The 26,216-nt window shown below is 39.4% G+C and overlaps 1 protein-coding gene across 1 annotated transcript in view; it reads right to left on the bottom strand.

The window, feature by feature from the left end:
• Positions 1 to 3,000, bottom strand: part of LOC117518877 (serine/threonine-protein kinase Nek7-like) — a 268,541-nt gene extending 265,541 nt beyond the window's left edge. Inside the window, 1 exon segment of the mRNA XM_034180120.1 lies at positions 2,746 to 3,000. The gene's annotated coding sequence lies outside the window, so the exon portion shown is untranslated.
• Positions 3,001 to 26,216: the final 23,216 nt, after the last annotated feature.

The raw sequence follows: 26,216 nt of genomic DNA, 5'->3' as shown, positions 1-26,216 counted from the left end.
GAGATCTGCATGGAGGAATGGGCCAAAATATCAGCTACAGTGTGTGCAAACCTGGTAAAACTTACAGGAAACATTTGATATCTGTCATTGCCAAGAAAGATTATGTTACAAAGTATTGAGCTGAACTTTTGTTATTGACCAAATACTTATTTTCCACCATAATTTACAAATAAATTATGTAAAAATCCTACAATGTGATTTCCTAGATTTTTTTTTCTTATTTTGTCTCTCACAGTTGAAGTGTACCTATGTTGAAAATTACGGACCTCTCTCATCTTTCTAAGTTGGAGAACTTGCACAATCAGGGACTGACTAAATACTTTTTGGCCCCACTGTAAATCCATTCAAAGCCACAGTCTTTTTTCAATGAAAGAAAGTGTAGATTAACAATAAAAAAGAGTCACATAATCTTGTCTAAAATCCTGTTTGAACAGCACAATGTTTATTTTCCAGGGAGAGAAAAATTCTTACTGTGTTTCCTGATGGCACAGTTCGCTTTTTCCATTTCTTTAATCTTTCAGGTGTGTTGATGAAGCCAGTGACAATTCCACAGATTCTTGTCCTTATCAAACTTTTTCAAACCGTCTTTCTCGCCATCTTCTCTCTGTCCGACGTCGCTCTGTGACACAGACATGCTGCAAAATTCTTCTTTGAAAAACCTAAGAGCTCTAAAAGTTTGCGATGTCCACATGCTACATTTAGCTTCAGCGTCTTGCAGGAGCCACACAGCATCGCCGCCGCAACCAACCAGTCCCGCTTTACGACCGATAAGGGAATCGTTAAGCAAAAAGGTTAATGATATTGGTGGATCAAATCATTTCTTAACAATACCTGAAAAGAACTGGTTTGTGATACCCAACCCTAGCACTTACATTGAATTTACAAAAAAGGATGCACACACTCATTCACGCAATATAAAGATGATTTTCCTTTATACTGAATGGCTTGCAGTAATATACATAAAGGTTCAGTAATGCCACCTATGATACTGTAAAATGTAAGTATTTATGCTTAAAACCATTATTATTATGAGTAATACAACAACATGCTGCTATATTGCACAATGTAACTTTCAAAAATGAAAAAATTTAATATTAAAATAAGAAAGAACAATAAACAATGAATAACATTCTGAATGTCCCAAATGTACATTATGAGATTATAGCTAATACATGTAATATTTGTCGATATACAGACATTAAAAAAATGTAGATCTCAATGACAGTCAGTCCTAGTTAATACTGTACCAAACTGACTGTAATCGTGTGCATATAAGCCGGGAAACAAAAATAAATAGTTAATTTTATTTAACTGTTGTCATGATTTCTTAAAAAGTGTAAAAGGGTTTGATCCAGGGTGGAGAAATATACCAACAATCAAAAGGCAGGTGTTTGATTTCACAACATTAGTCATTCTGTGCCACTGTTAACCTGAAGTGAAAGCAATGACTTACATTCAATGTAGTGAAAAGTTAGTAAATGTTTATGTGTTACAAACCAATATGATTCTTCTTAAGCTAGTAACCATGGGGAGAAACACAATGCCCAATATGTCACCAAATAAAGAATATACTATACAAAAAAAAGAAAAGCAAAACTACACTAATATGATGGGTACAATTATATGTGAATGGCAATAATGATGTTTCTTGTCAGCACTGAATTTACCTTTGGCAAACTAGAAACACCTCTCGAAACCTTTAAAACCCCAGCGTGTCAAACAACGTTTTTGAGTTCACTTGTGAATGAACACTGCAAGTGCTGCACTGCCACCTGTTGAACACAGGCACCTGATGGACACCTCAGAAATGTGCTGAAATCTGTATGAAATTATTAATTTACCAATTAAAGGCTACCATCAGCACTGTGCACAACCACATACATTGCTTATGTTAAAGTATTCCACACTTCATATATCCATCCAGTGGAGTGGTCAACAACCCTATTCAGACCCAGCATTACAGAGCAGTCTCCAGATTTATCATCAAGTCTAGGCAGACCAGGGAGAGATGGAAAATATGCAGGGTTGGCGACCACTAATCTAGAATCCACTAATCTAGTTTCAGGTCTCACACACCTAAAAAAAAGTGCAACTGAAACGGCGTAAAACTGAGTGAAGAATCTAGCAGGACCAGAGAATCCAGCTGGATCACAGAATCAATCAAACAACGATTGGTTTCCAACTGGAAACTGAATCAGCCATTCATTTTTTTTGTGTGTGTGAAGCATCTTTATCCCAAATATCCAAAGCAAATGCCTTGCTTTGGATACAATCTGTTTGTGAAAATACAGTTTACCTACCTGCGTAAGAGATTAGTGTATATTTGGACACTACAGTGCGCTTATGATCTCTCTAATGTGACATTATAAAGTAGTATAGATTTTCATACATGAACACCTTTAAAAGGGGAGGAACACCTAGAAATGCTTTTTAAGAACTGTCAAATCTCTTAGATTTACTTTGAGACTATCTGAACAGCAAAAAGTATGTTCTGCCTCATATGTTTGTAATCTTCACACTATAACATTTGTTTTCTTACTTTTCTGGCATATAACCGGTGTGCTATTGAGCTAACGCAGGCTAAGCTAGCAAGAGAACTTCAGAGAAACTTTTCCCCAAGTGCTTCGCAGTACAACTGTTGACTTATACGCGTTTTGTAAGAGCGTTACCTGCCAGATTCATTCAAACAGAGTGTATGTGAGAGTTTCCAGGATTTTTACTGTCCACAGTGGTGGAGTTTCTTACCAGGAAGCTGAGCTGTCCCCCCGCACCGAGCACTGAATTTCTCCCGATCGTTATGGCGGTTGTCTTTGTTTTGACTTTTCCTTTCTTTCCAAGGTCTCTCTAAAAACTCCACTCTGCCGGTCTGTGTTCTTGCTTGGTACTATCGCCGTACCACTGATGCGCTTTTAGGAGAAACACTTTTCTGTGGACTGAATGGAAACGTGTTTAAGGACACTAGGCCCCCCTGACGGCCGCCACACTGCACTGTAATGTAAACAAGCCCAGAGCGCGTGAACAAGGGGAGGGCCGAGCGTCACAAAGTGGAGAGAAGCTGTGAAATACCGCGAGATTAAAGGAAAACTCACTTTGATTTTAAAATGCGGCGTGATAGATAGATAGATAGATAGATAGATAGATAGATAGATAGATAGATAGATAGATAGATAGATAGATAGATAGATAGATAGATAGATAGATAGATAGATAGATAGATAGATAGATAGATAGATAGATAGATAGATAGATAGATAGATAGATAGATAGATAGATAGATAGATAGATAGATAGATTTGCCATCAAGAGAAGGCGAGAGAGCAGTGGCCTCATGTACAAAGCGTGCATATCAGAATCAGAATCAGAATCGCCTTTATTGTCATTGTAATTTGCATTGGTTGCATTGGTTGCAACTCCAAAAAGGTGTTTTCCGTGGTGCGAGTAATTTTTAGCCAATATAAAAGATAGTGAAATTTAACGGTAAATTATTCAGAGTAATATGTACAACTAATATAAACATAAGGTAAAATGTGGACCAAGTAAAAATGTAAAACGAGAATTATATACAACTGTGGAATCATATTGCACGGGAAAATTGCACATGGTTTACAGATATTGCACAAGAAACTATGTACAAAAACGTGGCGTTCATCCATCTCCATCTCCACACCAACGTTCAGATGTATCAAAACTGAAATGACCATGGAAATGTGTTGTGCCTCATGCAAAAATCCTCGATGGCGTACACACGTTTCTACAGCTGTTGTTCCACTCCCGACAAGTAGAGGTGATGCTGGGAACCTGAGTGGATATAAAAGCATGCGCGAAATGATGTGTAAAATTGCATTAACAATGGCTGCGGTTGTGTTGTTGCAGTACCTTTTAAATGGTACAATCCAACACGTGCGTGTAATCAGGGTTTACTTGCACACACTTGCCCATTTTGTTTACCAAGGCCACATGTCACTGGGGTTGCGCGCAGAACTGCGGCTGACCTAGAGTGCAACACAGCAATATGTATTTTGTTGTTATTTTTCTTTTTCTTTTTTTTTTTTTGTTTCTTTATCATGACACTCAAGCTTTTTAACAAGCCCTCTGTGTTCAGTATTTGTCAATAAACGTGTGTGTAAAGTTGTGAATATCACACACTGTCAGCCGCTGTGCACCTCAGTTTTTGTAACTTCAGTGTGTGTGCGCTGCACTGAGCCCACAGCGTTTTGGCCTCACACGCTCTCACTAACTTTTACCGTTTTATGTTTATTTAATTTGACACTGTACCAAATAAATAATCCCTGCATATCTCCACGTCATCTCTGACTCACACTTGGTATAATTTCTTTTCTGTGTTCATGTTGACGGATCTGACAGAGGGGAATTCCCAGCTCTCAGAGCCTGCTTACATGGATTTGCATATTTAAATAAGGGTGTGGAAAGGGAAGAGAATGGTGCCTGTCCTTGTGCGCTCAATTCCACATTTAGTGTGATGTACAAATGGAACATGCTTGGATCCATGCGTACGCACCGTTTGATACATCTGAATATTTTTGTGCTTACACCAGTTTCTGGGTTTTGGTGTACGTCATGTTCCAGTAGGAAATCCACACAAGTCTTTGCACATGAGGCCCCTGGAGAGTCGAAGATAGGAATGAGGAGAATACAAAAGAAGAGCAGAGCTGCTGTGTAGTCCCCACTCAAATTTTGAATAAATAAAAACATCACTTTGCTAAACCTTGGCCACAATATCTGGATATGTTTTCATTTACCCTATTGAAGTTTCAAACCACACAAAATCTCAGCGAGGTGGCTGCACAGCCAGATGTCAACAATATTGAGATGTTCAGATAACACTGCAATTTAACCGCTGCACACGGACAATGGCATCAACATCGTAAGGTAAAACTCTTTGTATATTATGCCTAAAACTCTCATGCCTAAAACTTTCTTGACAGCAGAGCAACTCCAACACTGACGACATTAATCAACAATGACCACAAAAACATCAAAGTAAGTGTTCAGTCCTTGATGATTGTTCATTGTCCCTGCAGTCTGTGTAGTCAAAATCACTGTCATTACTCTCACTAAATGCCAGTAGCAAAATAAAATGAAAAAAAAAATGCCTTGCAAAAACATGTAAGATCGTTGTCTTGTAAACACGTGCCCATACATTTACGCCACACTTACGTGTTGACGCAGCGCCTTTAGAGGCAATTTATTTTAAGCAAATTTTTTAGTGTGATAATTATTAATAGAAACAAATATTTTGAAAATAACAGTACATATTAGCTTTATATACTGCTTAGGAAGAAACTATTAAACCAAAAAATTTAATTGAGATCCCTTTTAATGCATATTAGCAAAGTCAAAACATTAGCAGGTACCATAGCTTAGCTGACGCTAGCTCCACTCGACAGTCCACCGTTACTGAGACAATAATCTGGTCAAAAATGTTATTCTCTGAAGAGAACAAACACAACGTTAAATCAAAACAACATTAGAGTCTCTAATTTTTCCTTTTTACAGAACAGAACATACAAAACCATGAACAGTGTCTCTCAACAAAATGGACAAATGAATGAAAAAGAGAGAAAAAACTTAATTAAATTAAAAAAAAAAAATTTAAGTACGAAATTACAAAGGTAATCCATTAAGTATAGGCATCATAAATATGAACAATGCTAAAATGCTAAAATTTTTACAAGGACTACAATGGAAAAAAGAGCAATTAGAGATTTCTGATGTCCCCCGATCCAGATCCATATCACCTCCAAAATCCCGTGGAGTCTCCCATGCCCTAATATCTGTGGTGCAAATTTGGTGAGAATGTGTAAAGTAGTTTTGACATAATCCTTCAAAGACGATATAAAGTGAAATCTTGATCCAGAATCTGGATCCAGATCACCTCCAAAAGTCAGTGGAGATGTTCATGCCCTAATGTCTATCTGTGGTGAAAGTTTGGTGAGAATCCCTGAAGTAGTTTTGAAGTAATCCTTCAAAGCCAATATAAAGGGAAATCTTGATCCAGAATCCAGATCTGGGTCACCTCTAAAATTCAGTGGCTCCTTCCATGGTCTAATATGTATGTGTGGTGCAAATTTGGTGAGAATTCATGCAGTAGTTATGACGTAATCCTTCAAAGTCTATACAAAGTGAAATTTGATCCAGAATCCAGATTCTCTAATATGTACAGTTGTGCTCAAAAGTTTACATACCCTGGCAGAATTTTTGATTTTATTTTTTTTTTTGGCCATTTTTAATAGAATATGAATGCCAACACAAAAACGTATTTTTTCACTCATGGTTAGTGGATGAGTGAAGCCATTTATTGTCAAACAACTGTGTTTCCTCTTTTTAAATCAAAATGACAAGAGAACTACCCAAATGAACCTGATCAAAAGTTTACATCCCCCTGTTCTTAATACTGTGTGTTGCCCCCTTTAACATCAACGACAACTTGGAGTCTTTTGTGTTAGTTTTGGATGAGGCTCTCTGATGGTGAAGCTGCCACTGAATATGTCTTGGACTATATTTACATTAATTACAAAGAAATACAAACAGTATGACACTTTATAGTAAATCTGCATGGAGTAGACAGTTCTCAAAAACTGAGTGACTGTGCAAGAAGGAGAAGAGTGAGGAAAGCCACCAAGACACCCAGACAACCCAGAAGAAGTTATGTGGCTGTGATTGGAGAAATTGTGCACAGTGCAAATTTCAGCAGCTTTATTTTCATTCTCTGAAACCAGTTGAGAGTTTCCTTGGCTGTGTGTTTGGGATTATCGTCTTGCTGAAATGTCCTCATTTCATCTTCATCATCCTGGTAGGGGACAGCAGATCTTCTATCAAGAATGTCTCGGTGCATGTTTCCATTCATCCTTCCTTCAAGTGTGTGAAATTTACCAGTGCCGCATGCTGAAAAACAGCCCCACACCGTGATGTTCCCACCTCCAAACGTCACTGTTGGTGTGGTGTTTTGGGGTGGATGTGCAGTTCTGCCAGTATTTCACAGGGATGTCTAAATGTTGTGCAGAAAACTTTAAATGAGCTTCAACATGCTTTATAGCATTGGAGTCTTGCATGGTCAGAGCACAAACAGACCATGGTGGTTGATTGCATTACTTATTGTTTTCTTTGAAACAATTGTAACTGCTAATTCCAGGTCATACTGAAGCGGCCCTTGGCTCTTGGACAACTCTTCTGATCTTTTCACTCCTCTGTCAGAAATCTTGCGAGGAACACCTGGTCATGGCTGGTATGGTGAAAAGATGTTCTGTCCACTTCCAGATAATGGTCTCAAAGTCAACAGTGCTCACTGGAACATTCAGAATTTTCTAAATCCTTCTGTAACCAATGCTATCAGTGTGTTTTGCAATAATACAGTTATGAAGATCTTGAGAAGTCTCTCAGCTTTTACCCATCATTAGATGGTACTTGTGTAACACTTTGGTAGGAGACCTTTTTATAGGCCATCAGTTGGGACTGACCCACTCACTCACTCATCTTCAACTGCTTAAGAGTCATGGAGGAGCTGGAGCCTATCCCAACAGTCTTAGGGCATGAGGTGGGATACACACTGGACAGGATGCCAATCTGTTGCAGGGCCACATATAGACAGACAAGCACATTCACATCCGCACACACACCTACGGGCAATTTAAAGTTTCCAATTCACCTAGCCTGCATGTCTTTAGATTTGGGAGGAAGCTGGAGCACCCGGAGGGAACCCACCTAAACAAGGGGAGAACATGCAAACTCCACACAGAAAGGCCACAGGTGGGAATCGATCCCAAGACCTTCTTGCTGTGAGGCAACAGTGCAAACCACTATTCCACCGTGCTGTCCGGGTTGAAACAGCTGATATTAATTTGCACTTACAAGGGGCAGGATTGCTTTCTAATTACTGATAGATTTCAGGTGGTGTCTTGGCTTTCCATGCCTTTTTGCACCTTCCTTTCTTTACAGGTGTTCAATACTTTTTCCCTGTCATTATTATTACATTATTACACATAACTTAATTCATTGATTTTGTTGTTGTTGTTGTTGTTTTTGTGCATGTGGATTACTTGGGTTGTTACTGACATCTGTTGAAAAATTCATGTCAATAGCACCGTTAGAAATATATACTCAACAAAAATATAAACGCAACACTTTTGGTTTTGCTCCCATTTTGTATGAGATGAACTCAAAGATCTAAAACTTTTTCCACATACACAATATCATCATTTCCCTCAAATATTGTTCACAAACCAGTCTAAATCTGTGATAGTGAGCACTTCTCCTTTGCTGAGATAATCCATCTCACTCACAGGTGTGCCATATCAAGATGCTGATTAGACACCATGATTAGTGCACAGGTGTGCCTTAGACTGCCCACAATAAAAGGCCACTCTGAAAGGTGCAGTTTTGTTTTATTGGGGGGGGATACCAGTCAGTAACTGGTGTGACCACCATTTGCCTCATGCAGTGCAACACATCTCCTTCGCATCATCCGTGAAGAGAACGCCTCTCCAACGTGCCAAACACAAGCGAATGTGAGCATTTGCCCACTCAAGTCGGTTACGACGACGAACTGGAGTCAGGTCGAGACCCCGATGAGGACGACGAGCATGCAGATGAGCTTCCCTGAGACGGTTTCTGACAGTTTGTGCAGAAATTCTTTGGTTATGCAAACCGATTGTTCCAGCAGCTGTCCGAGTGACTGGTCTCAGACGATCTTGGAGATGAACATGCTGTATGTGGAGGTCCTGGGCTGGTGAGGTTACACATGGTCTGCGGTTGTGAGGCTGGTTGGATGTACTGCCAAATTCTCTGAAACGCCTTTGGAGACGGCTTATGGTAGAGAAATGAACATTCAATACACGAGCAATAGCTCTGGTTGACATTCCTGCTGTCAGCATGCCAACTGCACGCTCCCTCAAATCTTGCGACATCTGTGGCATTGTGCTGTGTGATAAAACTGCACCTTTCAGAGTGGCCTTTTATTGTGGGCAGTCTAAGGCACACCTGTGCACTAATCATGGAGTCTAATCAGCATCTTGATATGGCACACCTGTGAGGTGGGATGGATTATCTCAGCAAAGGAGAAGTGCTCACTATCACAGATTTAGACTGGTTTGTGAACTGACTCCACCAGGTGATTTTACTGATTAATATCACTTTGAGCAGATGGAATCAGTTAATCAGTGAAATCACCTGGTGGAGTCAGTGGCTGCAAAGAAAACCTGCACCCTCATGGCTCTTTCTGGAACAGGTTGCCTACCCCTGGTTTATTGGATTCTCTTACATACAGTGTGTGCAGCAGACATATGCACACAAAATGACACACACCACTTGTTATAATCCCACTCAAGCATGCACAACACAGATCCCATGATACACAGACTCGGTAATTGGGAACATCATGAGAATTCATTGACGAAAATGTTGTTGCAGATTGATTTGCGTGGACAGTGAGAACATATGGAATCGATCATCTTTCTTTGATAAAAGCATCGATGCTGATTTCAGACTGACAATTCAAACAGTGCTGACACACAGAAAAACAGCTGTCTTCCAATCCACGTTGTTAATAATCAACAAGTTAGGTAGGATTTTTTTTTTCCTCTGTCGACTTCAATGGGCTTTTTGTTAACCTCACTGCAAATATGGAAAAGGGAGAGATGCCTGGAGTGTAGGATTTTTCCCCTTTTTCTTCAACAACAGTTGAAGATTAAAAGAAACGTCTCAGAGAAATCTGTCAATTCTGTGTGTGAATAATGCTGTGTGGAATTTAATGGCATGAGTTTCCTCTACACCCACATTTTCTTTCAATAAGATCAATGGTGCTCAGTGACAGATAGGGACGGTCTTTTGTATCTTCAAATTTCAGGTTTCTAAGGGAATAATTAGATGGATGGATGAAAAGTAATGCATCAGTCTGCATGGGGAGCTTCACCCGAGATCCTCTAGTTCAACACGCATGCTGCTGCCTCTTTTTGGGAGAAAACTGTTTAATAATCGTGCACAATTTCCATTGTTCTAAAAGTGGCTCTATGCACTGATCCGGTGCTTTAAACCAATAGTACACTTTTTTTTGTTCTTTTTGCTGACGGTGTTTATTTAAAGGAGAAAAAATTATTTTGATTTCATGATTTTTCTTTCTTTCTTTCTTTTTTGTCATCTATTTCAAACTTTCCTCTTTAAACTCACAGGTGTTGACTGCAGGTTCTTCCTCCAGATCAAGTGCAAAAGGATCATTGAGAAATTCATGTCAGTACTCCAGAATTTTTTACTGTAAATGATGCATTTCATGCTGATGTGGTAACACAGATTCTTGTTCAAATTGTGGCCCTGATTTTGAAATAAAATAATCCTTTGCTGTGTATGCATTTGCAATTTTACAAAAAATAAGTTTTTCATCTTTTATCTGTCACCATTAAGGCGATGGCAATCCGAAATTAAGAATGCAAGGGAGATAATGGTCTAATTTCAAATTATTTGCATGACATTTTGTAATAAAATATGTCAAAGCTATAGTGCTGTGAATCCTAGTGTAACTGTACAAATGTGTTATTTTTCATATTTTCTGTTCTTTATGTTTCAGTAAAGAACTACTATTATTGCAACTTATAATAATAATAATAATAATAATAATAATAATTCAGAAATTTGGTCTATATTGTTCAAGCAAGTTGTGTGTTAAAACAAGTAGCATACCTTATCAGATGACTACATAGGTCACAAAAGTAGGAGGGGTTTGGGGAGCTCAAGTGTTATTTTGAGAAAATAATTTGAAAACGTCAACTTACCAAATAATGTAATACTATACATTTTAATATTACACAAAGCATGCTAATCACGTGAATCAGAAGTAAAATAAATCTGATGTTGTGTCCTTGTTATGAGTAATATCGAGTAAATGGTGATAATATCTAGATAAAAAAAAAAATTCAATTAAAAATAAAAATATCAAAACTATCCATCAAAATGCACAATTTAAGAGAGAGAATTTAAGACAGTTCTTCCTTGAATGCTTTGTGATGTTGGCAACATAGAGGGGTGCATTAGATACCGTTATCTACCCCACCCCACCCCCCGAACAAAATTTGCTTATGCAATTAAAGCCTGAATCATTTGTAGGTTGACAGCCTACCATAAAGCAGGATATACCAGGAATAATGCATTTATCAAAAGGATCTCCTGGCAAAAAAAATTGCATGAGATATTTAGAAGCTTTTCATTATTTTTGCAGCAGCTATGCTTCATGCAGTTTTTAAAAAATGTGCAAAAAGATTTTGCACAATCATGCAAATGCTGAATAAAAACTGTGATACTCTTCCTCAGCGGTTCCCTTCAACATATTTCAGTGTAACACTACCTGCACTTTTCATAGCTAAATATGCAGAGATCTCACTCCTAGAGGCAGAAAATGCATTTAAAACACTTAAAAGAAAAAATGTTGATGTATTCAGTCATGTCTTTCTTATTTCCTTCCGTGTTGTTGATCTGGCTCAGGGGTTAGGTACGACTGCAGTGTGGTGAAGACAGAAGCTGCAGTCAAAGCTCCTGTGATCGGGTGCACACTTCATAGAGACCAGCAGATGGAGGGGAAAGGAGCTGCATGCATCCTGAAGGTTTAGCAAGAACTGAGAGGTTATATTCCACCAGTACAAAGATGACCTGTCACACACTAAAACACAGTGTATCAATGCAGACGAGCTCTCACACAAAAAACAGCTATCAGAGGGAAAAGACAAATGGATTAGTGAGGAAAATATGCATGAGATGTTGTTTATCTCGTCATAAAACCGGGCATGCACATGATGCCTGCATTTCCATTTTCTTCACTAATTAATGTTGCTTTGTCTTCAAAGTGCAATTGCAACCTGTAGTTATCAGTCTTGATCGCAGCATCGCCAAGGTTGTTGAGATGTGAGCTGTCACATAACAAACGTGTGTAAATATAGAATAACAGCACAAGAGAGAAATAAAGGTTTTATGGCGTGTGGAGAGCACAGCACAAATGAGGCACAGGAGAGACAGTGTGTGATAATGTGAAGGACAAAACTGGCAGATTATTTCTGCTGAGATCACTCCATAAAATGCACTTACCATTCCCTGCTGCTGTGTGTGTTTACGTCGTCGTGAAGGTGTGTGTGTGTGTGTGTGTGTGTGTGTGTGTGTGTGTGTGTGTGTGTGTGTGTGTGTGTGTGTGTGTGTGTGTGTGTGTGTGCGCGCGCGCACGCATGCTCAACATAGTTCTACATTATAAAACTTTTTAAACAGTTTCACTTAAAAACAAAAGTTGGCTTGAAAATATAAGTAAACAGAATTAACCTGATGAATTGGTAGAAAGTGTCATTATTATGTTAAAAAAAACCTCAATATCAATTTATTTATTGCCATTTAATGTCAAACAACTGTGTTTACTCTTTTTAAATCATAATGACAACAGAAACTACCCAAATGACCCTGATCAAAAGTTTACATCTCCCTGCTCTTAATACTGTGTGTTGCCCCTTTAACATCAAATACAGCTTGGAGTCTTTTGTGGTCGTTTGTGGACGAGGCTCTCTGATGGTAAAGCTGCTACTGAATATGTCTTGGACTTTATTTACATCAATTACAAAGAAATACAAAAAGTATGACACTCTGTGGTAAATCTGTATGGAGTAGACAGTTCTCAAAAACTGAGTGACTGTGCAAGAAGGAGAAGAGTGAGGAAAGCCACCAAGACACACAGACAACCCAGAAGAAGACTACAAAGACGAGGTAAATCGACTGACAGCGTGGTGTTCAGCTAACAACTTGCCGCTGAACACCACAAAAACAAAAGAAATAATCCGGGACTTCAGGAAGAACAGGGCTAACCTAGCCCCGCTCTACATCCAAGGGGACTGTGTGGGAAGGGTCAGCTCCATCAGGTTCCTGGGAGTGCAGCTCTCTGACAGCCTCTCCTGGACTGCCAACACCACAGTGGTGGTGAAGAAAGCCCAGCAGCGACTCCACTTCCTGAGGGTGCTCAGAAGAAACAAGCTGGAGGAGAAGCTGCTGGTGTTGTTCTACAGAGCCACCATCGAGAGTATCCTGACGTACTGCATCACAGTGTGGTACTGGGGGTGCACAGCAGCAGACAGGAGAGTGCTGCAGAGGGTGATCAAAACGGCCCAGGGGATCACTGGTTGCTCTCTGCCCAGCCTGGAAGACATTGCCAGCTCTCGCTACCTCAGCAGAGCTGCCTACATCTGCAAAGACACATCCCACCAGAGCAACCACCTGTTTGACCTACTACCCTCCAGCCGACGGTATAGGTCACACAAAACTAGGACAAACAGACTCAGGGACAGCTTTCTCCCCAGAGCGATCACTGCTCTGAACAAAAACAAATCACTCTAATCCGCACCTTCAAGTTTCTTGTGCAATATCTGTAAACCATGTGCAATATTCCTGTGCAATATGATTCCACAGTTGTATATAATTCACGTTTTACATTACTTAGTCCACATTTCATTTTATTTTATTTTACCATATGCTTTTGATACTGTTGACCATAAAATTTTATTACAGAGATTAGAGCATGTCATAGGTATTAAAGGCACTGCGCTGCGGTGGTTTGAATCATATTTGTCTAATAGATTACAGTTTGTTCATGTAAATGGGGAATCTTCTTCACAGACTAAAGTTAATTATGGAGTTCCACAAGGTTCTGTGCTAGGACCAATTTTATTCACTTTATACATGCTTCCCTTAGGCAGTATTATTAGACGGTATTGCTTAAATTTTCATTGTTACGCAGATGATACCCAGCTTTATCTATCCATGAAGCCAGAGGACACACACCAATTAGCTAAACTGCAGGATTGTCTTACAGACATAAAGACATGGATGACCTCTAATTTCCTGCTTTTAAACTCAGATAAAACTGAAGTTATTGTACTTGGCCCCACAAATCTTAGAAGCATGGTGTCTAACCAGATCTTTACTCTGGATGGCATTTCCCTGACCTCTAGTAATACTGTGAGAAATCTTGGAGTCATTTTTGATCAGGATATGTCATTCAAAGCGCATATTAAACAAATATGTAGGACTGCCTTTTTGCATTTACGCAATATCTCTAAAATCAGAAAGGTCTTGTCTCAGAGTGATGCTGAAAAACTAATTCATGCATTTATTTCCTCTAGGCTGGACTATTGTAATTCTTTATTATCAGGTTGTCCTAAAAGTTCCCTAAAAAGCCTTCAGTTAATTCAAAATGCTGCAGCTAGAGTACTGACGGGGACTAGCAGGAGAGAGCATATCTCACCCGTGTTGGCCTCTCTTCATTGGCTTCCTGTTAATTCTAGAATAGAATTTAAAATTCTTCTTCTTACTTATAAGGTTTTGAATAATCAGGTCCCATCTTATCTTAGGGACCTCGTAGTACCATATCACCCTAATAGAGCGCTTCGCTCTCAGACTGCAGGCTTACTTGTAGTTCCTAGGGTTTGTAAGAGTAGAATGGGAGGCAGAGCCTTCAGCTTTCAGGCTCCTCTCCTGTGGAACCAGCTCCCAATTCAGATCAGGGAGACAGATACCCTCTCTACTTTTAAGATTAGGCTTAAAACTTTCCTTTTCGCTAAGGCTTATAGTTAGGGCTGGATCGGGTGACCCTGGACTATCCCTTGGTTATGCTGCTTTAGACGTAGACTGTGGGGGGGTTCCCATGATGCACTGTTTCTTTCTCTTTTTGCTCTGTATGCATCACTCCGCATTTAATCATTAGTGATCGATCTCTGCCCCCCTCCACAGCATGTCTTTTTCCTGGTTCTTTCCCTCAGCCCCAACCAGTCTCAGCAGAAGACTGCCCCTCCCTGAGCCTGGTTCTGCTGGAGGTTTCTTCCTGTTAAGAGGGAGTTTTTCCTTCCCACTGTTGCCAAGTGCTTGCTCACAGGGGGTCGTTTTGACCGTTGGGGTTTTTCATAATTATTGTATGGCCTTGCCTTACAATATAAAGCGCCTTGGGGCAACTGTTTGTTGTGATTTGGCGCTATATAAAAAAAAAGTTGATTGATTGAGTTGATATGTTTATATTAGTTGTACATATACTCAATAATTTATGGTTAAATTTATGGTTAAAATCTTTTATTTGGCTAAAAATTACTCGCACCATGGAAAGCACCTTTTTGGAATTGCGCTCAAATCTCGTTTAATACAAATTACAATGATAATAAAGGCGATTCTGATTCTGATTCTGAAGAAGTTATAGGCTAATGTGGCTATGATTGGAGAAATTATGCACAGTGCAAGCTTTGTATTTTGTATCACCAGTTACACAGCTTCATGATGAAGTGGTACAGACGACCTGAAAGTTTAGCTACAAATTACCAGAAGGTAGATCTGAGATACAAGCCTAGATTTGATCTGTTTTGGTGAAAGAATATCCTTCTCCTCTCTACTCCACTATCAAGCTAAGAGTGGTGATGCAAAATGCTAAATTTGCATCACCCAATACAAAATGGCTTCACCCAACCACTAACCATGAGTGAAATAAACGGTTTGTGTTATCATTCATATTATCTGAAAAATGGCCAAAAAAAAACAAAAATTCTGCCAGGGTATGTAAACTTTTGAGCACAACTGTATTCCATATAGGGTTTGCACAGCAAAGATGGAGGAGGGTTAGTTAGTGGTTAGTCCATCCCAGCCAACTTGTAGCCAGCAGTGACAGGCTCTGCCCAAGTAATATTTCCACCAAGTTTGGTGAAAATACATCTAGATGTTTGTTTGTTTGTTTTTAGATATACACAGACAGATACACACAGGATGTATTGCTTCAACACTTCACCCACACACAGGTGCTAGGTTCTTTTATGTGGTGAGTGATCTCAAAAAGAATTGGACAGGAAACGGACTTCAAAGTTTAGATGTTGTATTGAAAGGTGCCTACACTGATTACAGAGTCATCTCGCAGCGCTGGGGTCATCGAACAGACCGAATGCAACATCTGGAACAAAGAGCCTAGATTTTCTCTCTTTGCTAACTTTTATTCCTGAGCCTAGGCCAGCCCCATGTGGGCGGTCCTTAGCCTGTCATGAATCAGTGGCTATGTGCCTGGCTGCACAGTGAAGTGAAGTATGTGGTTACAGGTGGGTGTTCTGCTCACGTTGCATTCAAGGCAGTATGTAAAACCTTTATAGTGTATGTCTGCCCTTACCAAAAAGTAGGACATGTAAGTATGTTTCAAGTATACTTCCAGTTTACTTTTTATATACTTATCAGTACTATTTTTTGGTAAGGGTGTGTATCACACAACAAAGCAAAGTGTTCCAAGATGTCATCCAAATAGATGCAAATACTTTGGTTTTATCAATTAGACAGCTATTAAAAGATCAGATGGTTTTATCAAATAGACAGCTATAAAGAGATCAGATAGTCGTGCCAAACACAAGGACATTTTGGGTGTGTGTCGGCCAGTTTGAAAAGCAGTTAGATTAAGATCAGATAGTTACAAGGACATTTAATCAATGATATCATCTTTTAACTCACCAAATCAAAAGAACATTTAATGAGGAATGCAAGCCCTTTTCAGATCTGGTGAACTTTGGTGCACTATATCAACTGAAAGGGCAATTTTGTTTTGCCAGTGGAATATCCCATAGACACGTCTGCAACCTGCTGATGGAATGGATGGATGGATACGAATGATGGAAAATTAGGAACCAATGTGCTTGATCTTACATGTACTATAGTTTTTGTGGCACCTGCTGAGCACTGGGCACGTCTTGTGCTTGCCAGCGCACTCCACCCACCAGCACACATGTTCATGTGAGTATCAGCTAACAACTTGAGTTAGCAACAACACTACATGGGCAAATCAAGGAAGAAATACTGAACACAACGGCGAAGTACAACTAGTATTAAAGAATAGATAGAACGTGTGTCTGGGGATGAAGCCAAAATGTTTTGTCTGTCCTGCAAATTGGCGACGACAAACCAAAAACACTTTTCCAGAATGTTTTAAAACTTTTGCAACAGGTTATTGTTCTAGAGTCCATATCAACAGGAAGACACTGCATGCTGTGCTAAATAAGGCCTCATTGTGTCCCTAAACTGTTTCAAGAGAAACGATTTAAAACATGGTAAATCATATTGAACAACGATTGCAATGTTTTGATTCAAAAACAACACTTAAGAATGAAAAATATATATAACAGTTGCATTATTTATGGCTTCTTTGTTCATCGTCATTCAAATCTCTGCATTGCCACCTGACTAACTTTGGCTTTGATATGTCTGCAGGTGCACTGACACACGTGTTGCTTGTAATTAAAATGTAATCTGAAACAGCTCCTAAATTCTTAAAGTTACAGTGTGTGGGATTTGGGGCTGTTTAAAGGGCATATCACACTACAATCAACACTATCTTAAAAAAAAATTATATTCCAGATTATGACTCATTACTTCCAACTCTTTAACTTGTGTGAGTCCTGATGTAGCCGATACAAATAAGATTTGGCATCGAGCATCTGAAAAATGCACATATATTCAGAGATATTTCTAGCCATAAAAGTGACGTAACCTCAGGTGCTGAGCATGGGCTGTCTGAAGGTCACTCCACCTGTGTCCAGGTACAATCCACTTCATGATTTACTCCAGTTGTCATGATTTGCCCCATATCTGGGCTTATGTTATGCTGTGTCTCATGTCTGTATCCTTGTTCTCCTGCTTAGGTCCACTGTCTTTGATTTTCTGTCACTGGTTTGTTTTATCTATTTGTTATACTGATGCCACATGGTGAGTTCCACTCTAGTTTAGTCTTTGCTTTTTATTTTCTTGTTGTTTTTCATTCTGCTTTTTAACTTTAGTCATTGGTTGTATTTTCCATTACACTTTAGACACATGGTGAGTTCTGTTCTAGTTTATGCCTTTTATTTTCTTGTCATTCTGTTTATGCTGGCATTTTACTTGGCCTTTGGTTTTCAGTTCATCTTCATGAAACTTCAGTAAGGTATATCTTCTATTATACATTCCAAATCTAAGGTGGAACTCTACGAGTGTTTACTAAGGTACACCTAAATATCTTTAAAAAAAAGAGAGAGAGAGAGAGAGCAGAGCCACTTAGGTGCCTGGTCATGAGAACCAGGGATGTTATTATTATTATTATCATGTTACTATTATTATTACTGTTGATTGTGGGTGGTGTTACTTGTACTTAGTTGTTGCTGTTCTGTCACGTCCGCCTGTCATTCTCCTGTTGTCTTGTCTGACCACGCCCTCTTCCTGAACCGTCACCTCGCCTGATTCACATCACACCCTGATTACTCTCTCTGTACTTAAGCCTCACCCTGTTCACTCTTTCCCCGCCGTTCATTGAACATTTGTGTCTTTGTTCCAGCCTTCTTCATAGTCCTGTTTGCCAAGCCGTGTTATTGACTTTGCCTTGTTTTTTTAACTTGATTGGAATCTGTCTCCTGGTTGCAGGTTAATAAGTTTGAGATACATATTGATTATCACAACAGAAGACAAGAGAGCACGAATCTCATCACAAAAGAAGCAAAAACATGAAGGGAAACAATATTGTGAGTGATGACGACATAATGCAATCTGCAATCTCAACAGTAGATAACACTAAATTCTACACACTGTAGCTTTAAGTTCTGTTTAATTATTGTAGCTAAGAAAAACTTTACATCATCTTCATGCCAGAGTCGCAGTTTTCTTTGTGTTCCTGGTCTGATGACTGCAAATACTTTGTCATGTGCACAAGGTTTGTAATGCAGTCTAAGATTTGCTTCATGTTACATTGTCTCATAATGTAGGGAAAAGATTGTACAGCTGTTCATAGTGAAAGTAATATTGATCATATATTCATATATTGGTTATGACATTTGTCTCAGCAACCACAGCTAAATGTCAAACATTTTAAATCTCGATGGCCGTGGGAGCCTTTAGTTAAGTTGGTACGGTGGCCCTAAGAGGCCAAATGCACTGCAACTCAAGAAAACACCAGCAAAAAGAAAAATGCTGCAAAAGCACACAAAACAAAACGGAAGTTGAAAAAACAAAACGGAAGTTAGAATAAAGAAAACCGAAATAAATGCACTGCAACTTATGAAAACACTAGCAAACAGAAAAATGCAACAAAAACACACAAAACAAAACAGAAGTTGAAAAAACACAGCAGTTGGTGGTAGTAGTGTGCCATGTCGGTTTGGAAATCTCCAATAAACTTGACCAAAGAAGAAGAAGTAGTAGAAGAAAAAGAAGACAACGATGTGACAGACCAACATGCTAATCAATGAAACTGCAGATTTTGTAGTGTTGTGAGGGAGAAAAAGGTGTCTGTTAATTGCATTATCCATATAATTCTGTAGATATTATAACAAAACATCCCGAGTCTGGGGAGCAATGTGAGCAGATCCTGTGAGTTGGGGATGGTAGAAGGATCACCTGAGCCAGAGGTAAAGATGATCCTTCCACCATCCCCAACAAACTGGATCTTCCGCTCATATTGCCCCCCAGACAAAGGGTGTTTTGTTTTTATACCTCACCCATTATTGTATTTTTACGAAAATATGTTAAATAAGATTGGGGATCCATTTTGTGTGGAAGTATTGTCCTTCCGCCAACAAAGATAGCCGAAGGAAAGTAGTTCGGCACAACGTGGATTCGCTAAAAACAGATCCAAGGTATGGATCCACCCGTAAACCTGTGGATCCACATCCAGTTGAGGTATAAATGTTTGTTATTAGCCGTTCACCATTAGCCTGGGTTAGTTTGACTGCTACTTTTGTAGTTAAAACAAATTGCTAAAGTCAAACCTGTCCAAGGTCTGTGTCCCAGTAATGTTCCCTGTGATTTTGAAGACTCTGGCAGTAAAAGGACTGGACTTCTGCTGAGCAGACGGACAGACAGAAGGACGGACGGACGGAGGGATGGACGGACAGAAGAACGGATGACAGGTCTTCGGAATACTCGATGGCCATATGTTGGCTTTTGATAAAAAAGAATAGCTAGCGCATTGTTAACATTACTCTATGTTTACTTGTTTTTTTAAACAACCTCTGTAGTTATGTATATATTTCATATATCTACAGTATTATATGGATAATGCAATTAACACACACCTTTATCTCCCTCACAACACTACAAAATCCGCTGTTTCATTGATTAGCATGTTGGTCCGTCACGTCATCGTTGTCGTCTTCTTCGGACAAGTTTATTGGCAGTTTCCAAACCGACACAGCACACTACCACCACCAACTGCTGTGTTTTTTTCCAAGTTCCATTTTGTTTCGTGTGTTTTTGTTGCATTTTTCTGTTTCCTAGAGTTTTCATCATTTACAGTGTATTTATTTCAGTTTTCTTTTTTCAACTTCTGTTTTGTTTTGTGTGCTTTTGAAGCATTTTTCTGTTTGCTGGTGTTTTCTTAAGTTGCAGTGCATTTACTTCAGATTTGTTTTTTCCACCTTCCATTTTTTTCCAACTTCCGTTTTCGTTTTTCCAACTTACATTTTGTTTTGTTGGGTTTTGCAGCATTTTCTATTTGCTGGTGTTTTCTTGAGTTGCAGTGCATTTGGCCTATTGCACTGCATTTGGCCTCTTAGGGCCACCATAAAGTTTGCTTGTCATCATATAAAGCATCATATTATGAGGATCTTGGATGATAAGTATAGCATTTTTCCCTTTTTTTTTTTATTTATTTAGTGTGAATCTGTGGAAAATGCATTTGGAATTAAATGCAAGCTGTGTCTGGATTAGAAAAATATAATGTGCTAGGGTTACTGATGTCCCTGGATGCTGAGTCAAACAATTAGCTGAGACTACTGTTGAAGTTGGAAAGTTACAGGATTTTCAGTCATTTCCTTTTCGGCATCTCAACAAGCTTCCACATCTTTTTGACAATCTGAGCAGTCTGTCAAATAACGTGAGCACTGCCTTTAGTAAGGACGACTCGTCAGTCGTACTTGTACTTTCACTTGTATCATCTTATAACTGCATCCTTAGAACTCTGTGGCATTCTTTAAACTTGCCAGCTCTTGCAGAGTAGCATGTGTACCAGAGTTACACACATGTGGAGGCTCCAACTGCTCCCAGCAGTTTTAAACATAATGGAGTAGGGAGTACGTACTAACCAACATCATGATAAGAGTGAAAACAGCTCAGTTACAAGTTCTAGGGGCTGATTCAGGTACCTCCTGGACATTTCTGAGCACATTCAGGAGACCCTGGGGTACACTCTGAACACACTTGAGGGATTTATCCATCCCATTTGACCAGGAAATGCCTGCGTTTAAGTTGCTGGAAGATGTGGTTGCAGGGAAGGGGACATCTTGGCTACCTAATTTAACTTGCTACCATGGTAACCCAGCTTCAGACAAGCAGTGGACAAAGGGATGAGTGGGCAGCAACAGTACAGTGCCTAGAGACAAACATCAAGTCCACAAAGACTGTTTTGGTCAAAATCAGTAGAAGGATTGTGAAACTAATGTTGAGGTTTTGATGAATGTAAAATTCCAGAATGCCTGGAAGAAACACTCAGATGCCACACAGAAAGGAACTAACTATGGATGGATGGATGGATGGATGACGATTTCTTTCTTTGTACTGTTTCTTTCACAATGAGCTTATGAGTGGTGTGCAGAGTGGGGGCAGATTTATTTCCACTAAACTCTGGCATTCCTCAGGGATGTGTTCTGGTTCCTTCTCTGTTCAGTGTATGAATGGACTGGGTGTTGGGTAGTAGTGTTGTGAACAAGTGTCTTAGGTGCATGCTATTCATTGCTCCAAAATTCAGTCCTTGTTGGACCGAAGGAGGGGCGGACAGATAAGAAGACATATGGATGGATGAATAGACAGATGGACAGACAGACAGAGAGACAGAATGATGTATGGATGGGCATGCAACCAATAGCCTATGTTTTGTGCTAAGTTAATACTAAAGTACCAACCTAGTACTCATGACAACAAAATGTTTTTGGTATTCACCTCAAGCATAAGGCAAGAGGTCTAGAATGGAAATGGCGTTGTTCAAAATGAGAAGAATTCCACCTTGCATGGCATGATGCTATCTTAGACTATAAGCATGCATTATTGGCTACAAAGTGGACCTATTACTCCGATTTGATCAACAAAAACAAGCATAACTCAAAGTTCTTGTGCAATACGGTGGCAACACTTATTTATAGACAACCACCTGTAGTTTGGTCTCCTTTTAAAGCACAAGATTTCCTAGATTATTTTGAGAAGAAAATAGAAGACATTAGGTTAAACATATCCCAGCATTCCTTAACCCAGCCACTACACCCTGCTATTGAGGTGGGCGCCATTACTGAGGTGTTACCTAGATTTACAGAATTTGATAGTATCTCACTAGGCATGCTGATGAAACTCGTAACGTCAACAAAAAGCACAACCTGTTTATTTGTTCCTATACCAACAAAACTGTTTAAGGACCTGTGGCCCACTCTTGGGCCAACTGTGCTGGAAATGATTAATCTTTCTTTAACTTCTGGATCTGTTCCTAAATGTTTCAAATATTCAGTGATTAAACCATTACTTAAGAAACCTAATCTTGACCCTAGTGTATTGAAAAGCTATCGGCCAATAGCAAATCTATCATTTTGCTCTAAAATTCTGGAAAAAGTGGTGTCACGGCAGCTCGTGGACTATCTTACTGAGAATAATCTCTTTGAGCCATTATTCCACAGAGACGGCTCTCACTAAACTGGTGAATGATCTTCTGCTTACAATGGATTTGGACACCACGACGGTTCTGGTGCTGTTAGATCTCAGTGCTGCATTTGATACCATGGATCATCATATTCAACTTGATAGGCTGGAAAATGATTTTGGGATTACTGGGAGTGCCCTTGCATGGCTGACGTCATACTTGACCAGTCGTTCTGTGTTTTATACAGTAACACTACCTCTGACCTTAGTGACATGAAATTTGGGGTTCCACAGGGGTCTGTCTTTGGCCCCCTGCTTTTCTCCCTTTATATAGCAACCCTTGGGCACATATTACAGCGTTTTGGGATTACCTTTCACTGCTATGCTGATGATACTCGGTTATACATGCCGATAACTACTGGTAATTTCATTCACATAAAATCCTTAGAAGATTGCCTTGCATCAGTGAGAAGTTGGATGTCTAGAAACTTCCTACTTTTAAACTCTGATAAGACTGAAATGATGGTTCTTGGTCCAGTGGGACATCAGCATCAATTTGACCAGTTAACGCTCAGCCTCAGCTCGTGTGTCATACATAACACTGACAAAGTGAGGAACCTTGGGGTAATTTTTGATCCTACATTGTCCTTGGACCTCCACATTAGAAATATTACGAGGACTGCTTTCTACCACCTGCGAAATATAGCAAAGATTCGTCCCATCCTGTCTATGGCTGATGCTGAGACCCTGACCCATGCGTTTATCTCTTCTAGATTGGACTACTGCAATGTTCTATTTTCTGGTTTACCGCAGTCCAGCATTAGAGCTCTCAAATTGGTTCAAAATCCTGCAGCCTGTAGCATGGCCCAAGTAGAGGGTCACCCCTTTGAGTCTGGTCTGCTTGAGGTTTCTTCCTCAGAGGGAGTTTTTCCTTACCACTGTAGCTCTGGGGGTTAGTAAGGTTAGACCTTACTTGTGTGAAGCGCCTTGAGGCAACTCTGTTGTGATTTGGCGCTATATAAATGAAAATAAATTGAAATTGAATTGAAAAATTGGTATTAAGTTTCTCCAGAGAGTCCAAATTTCATGCAGTTCATTGTAAAGGAGTGCAGGTCAAGGGGACACCAAACAGAACACCTGTTTGGTGGCAGACAGATGGTCATTTGTCAGAGATCAGGATGGAAGTCAGGTTTGTCTTAATGATTTTCAGGTGGAACCAAAAGTGAGGTGGTGGATGCAGGAGAACTAGAACTGACAATGATTTCTTTGTTTCTTTTCCAACTTAATTGGAAGGGCTCAACAAATGCAAACAAGAACCTTGATTCAACTTAACATTTTAAGCCAGGAGACATCAAATAAGAACAATTTTTGCTAAGAGAGTCTGGTCTCATCGCAACAACATTTTTGAAAATTCATTGGGATTCTACATAGAATAGAAGGAAACCTTTTGCTGTTGTGTCAGTATGCAGTGTGGAATTTTTTGCCTTCCTTCCTGTCAAAGTAGAAATTATTTGGTTACTATAAAGAAATGGCAGGAAATAATGAATAAATAAATTGCTGGAACAATCTTTTTAAAAAAAAATACATGTAGCATAAATAAAAATACATTTTTTCACTCTGTCCACCCAGACAGAAAACCTGTCCATTTCCAACTTTTAAAAGTAACCAACCATCTTCCACAGCCAGATGATATGTGGGTGTCTTCTTCAGCCACTTGGGTATTCAACATTGAGGTATCTGTGTGCTGGATCATGATCAAAGAAACTTGCCACATGTCTTAAATGTCATAGTGGACATTCCCTCAAAATGCAAGTAACATTCCTCATCTTATCATCTACCCTCATCCAAGGGCGCAATTTAGAACTAGAAATTGGGGGGACAAAGTGCGAGGCCCGCAGGGCCGAAGCCCATAGGCCGGGGGTCTGGGGGCCGCTTTAGGCCCCCAGAAGCCAACGGTTTCTAGATAAGCTCAGATGCATTCTGAGCATCCAGAACAGGAATTGTAATGTTTTGAGAAGACCATAAAGTGGACACCATTTGACTTATGCAATTTGAAACTGTGGATAAAAGTACTTTATTCTGAGAATAGCCAGCACTGATTTTATTAACATCCTGGTGTAAATAAGGTATCACCACATGTGTAGAACTCAAAAAGAATGATAGGTTGAGTTTTCATTAAATAAATATGAAAAACAGGCTCTTAATAATTATTAACTATCGCATACTGTATTTTTTTTCTTAAGATTTGTTTTTGCACAAGTTTGAAAAATGACAACACTCATACTGAACATAATTTCGCTTGCATAGACTGATTTTGGGGATCAAGCAATAATTGCAGATGGGCTTTCTGAGGTCCCAGATAGCTTTTCTGATTTCCTTTTCTAACTTTCAGAATTTAGTAAATTAGCATATGGTCCATTGATAATTATGTGTAGACAGTAGTCCCTAGAGGCAACTATTTTTGGTTTCAAATCTGGGCAAATGCAGTCCCAGAAAATTCCAAATGTAACAACCAAGAAACAGGTGTTGTAAACAAGTCAGTGCTGCTAAAAATACAAACTTGCAGAAACAAAGATACTATTCTGACATGGTTTTGCACATAAGACTGACATGGTTTACACATAAGACTGGCATAGCATGTTTCAAGTACACACATATATGTCAGAAGGTGGGGGGGACATACCATATTCTGTCCCCCCTGCTTGAAAAGGTGGGGGGACAAGTCTCCCTATCCCCCACCAAATTGCACCCATGCCCTCATCTGCTTACATCATAAGTGCTGCTCTTGTGACGAGGCCGACGTATGCACTCTTCTTGTCCCTTAGAACAAAGGATACAACTGGTGTTAAATGGTGGGTAAATTTTTTTAAGACAAAATGACACTTTTTGGGCTCCATACAATTGTACAAAATGAAATAAGTATTATATAAAGTACAAATAAGTACTGAAAAATGATTACTAAACAACTCACAACGCCCACTATGGAAGGCAATGGGGTAGGAGTGGGGAAAGCTGATGACTTAGCAACAAAATGCTCCAGGACAGACGGCTTGTTTCAGATCGGTTTGTTCTGACCTCCACTGTGTGTGAAGGGCTGAAGTCCAGAGAGTTTCTTGGGACACAGCCCTTAGAAGGGTGCAGACCCTGAATTGGAACAAAGCTTATCTCTACAATTAAGCTAACTAGCTTGATTAGTTGCAATGCTGCTAGCTTAAAATGATCTTACAGAGATGGAAATAGCTTTAAAATTGTGCAATAAATAAAATAAATTAATAATAAATAAAAATTGTGAAATCAATCTACACACTTAGAGTTAACTTTAAGAGATTAGTTGACTGAAATAAAGTATTATTTGATGTTTGACAGTGTATGTGTGTAAACAAATAATGGACCTCTCCACCGAATTCACACCTACAAGCAGAAAAGGCCTCAGATTCAAGAACGCAAGCAAATTGTGACTCATTCACATCATCACCCCTCTGACATCTGTCTGTGTGCGGTGTATATGTGTGTGTGTCGGTGTGTTTTGCGTTAAACAGGTTACATAGATGCCTAGCAAAGGGCGCAGCTAGCTGAGGCAGAACGGAAATGAA

Source organism: Thalassophryne amazonica, chromosome 10, assembly GCF_902500255.1.
Source record: "Thalassophryne amazonica chromosome 10, fThaAma1.1, whole genome shotgun sequence".
Lineage (NCBI taxonomy): Eukaryota > Metazoa > Chordata > Actinopteri > Batrachoidiformes > Batrachoididae > Thalassophryne > Thalassophryne amazonica.
This window is presented reverse-complemented; position numbering and strand designations above follow the sequence as displayed.